The 755-nt window shown below is 34.2% G+C and overlaps 1 non-coding gene across 1 annotated transcript; it reads right to left on the minus strand.

Annotated features, from left to right (window-relative positions):
- Positions 1-319: 319 nt before the first annotated feature.
- On the minus strand, positions 320-426 carry LOC145521577 (U6 spliceosomal RNA). Its single transcript, XR_014065503.1, has one exon. It is a non-coding gene; the product is annotated as a U6 spliceosomal RNA (small nuclear RNA).
- Between the last annotated feature and the right edge of the window lie 329 nt (positions 427-755).

Below are 755 nucleotides of genomic sequence, written 5' to 3' on the forward strand. Positions count from 1 at the left end.
TTGAGGAGTAACTGCTGATGTGTACGGAATTTCTCTTGGCAGCGATGAAAATTTTCTGGAGTTAGATAGTGGTGATGGTTACACAACTTTGTGAATATACTAACAACCACTAATTTGTCTATGTTAAAGGGGTAAATTTATGCTATATTAATCATATCTCAGATTGTTTTAAAGAGCCATATATGAGAAAGAACAAATTACAGACTTATGCTACAGGAATCTTTTTTTTTTAATTTATGTTTTTATTGAGGGATAATTGCCTTACAGAACTTTGTTGTTTTCTGTCAAACCTCAACATGAATCACTCATAGGAATACATAAAAATATGGAATGCTTCACAAATTTGCATGTCATCCTTGCACAGGGGACATGCTCATCTTCTCTGTGTTGTTCCAGTTTTAGTATATGTGCTGCTGAAGTGAGCACTATAGGAATCTTAATTATTGCATGCCTCTTAACTATGTAATGACACAGATGAATCTCAAAAACTTAGTGCCAAAGAAGCTTCACACAAAAGAGTAAGTAATTTCTAATCTCACTGATGTGGAAGTCTAGAAGAAGCAAAATTAAATTATGGCAAAGCCCATTAGGAAAAATAGTTGCATTTAGGATGACAGGAGTGAAGACTGTGGAGTGGGATGAAAAAATTTGTGTGATGGTACTGTTTTATATCTTGATAGATGTTTGGGTCACAAAGGTATATGCATTTATCAAATCTCTTCAAATAGTAACTTAGGATCTGTGTGTCCACTGCA

The sequence above is a fragment of the Giraffa tippelskirchi genome, chromosome 1, assembly GCF_054371585.1.
Source record: "Giraffa tippelskirchi isolate mGirTip1 chromosome 1, T2T-mGirTip1v1.2.pri, whole genome shotgun sequence".
NCBI lineage: Eukaryota > Metazoa > Chordata > Mammalia > Artiodactyla > Giraffidae > Giraffa > Giraffa tippelskirchi.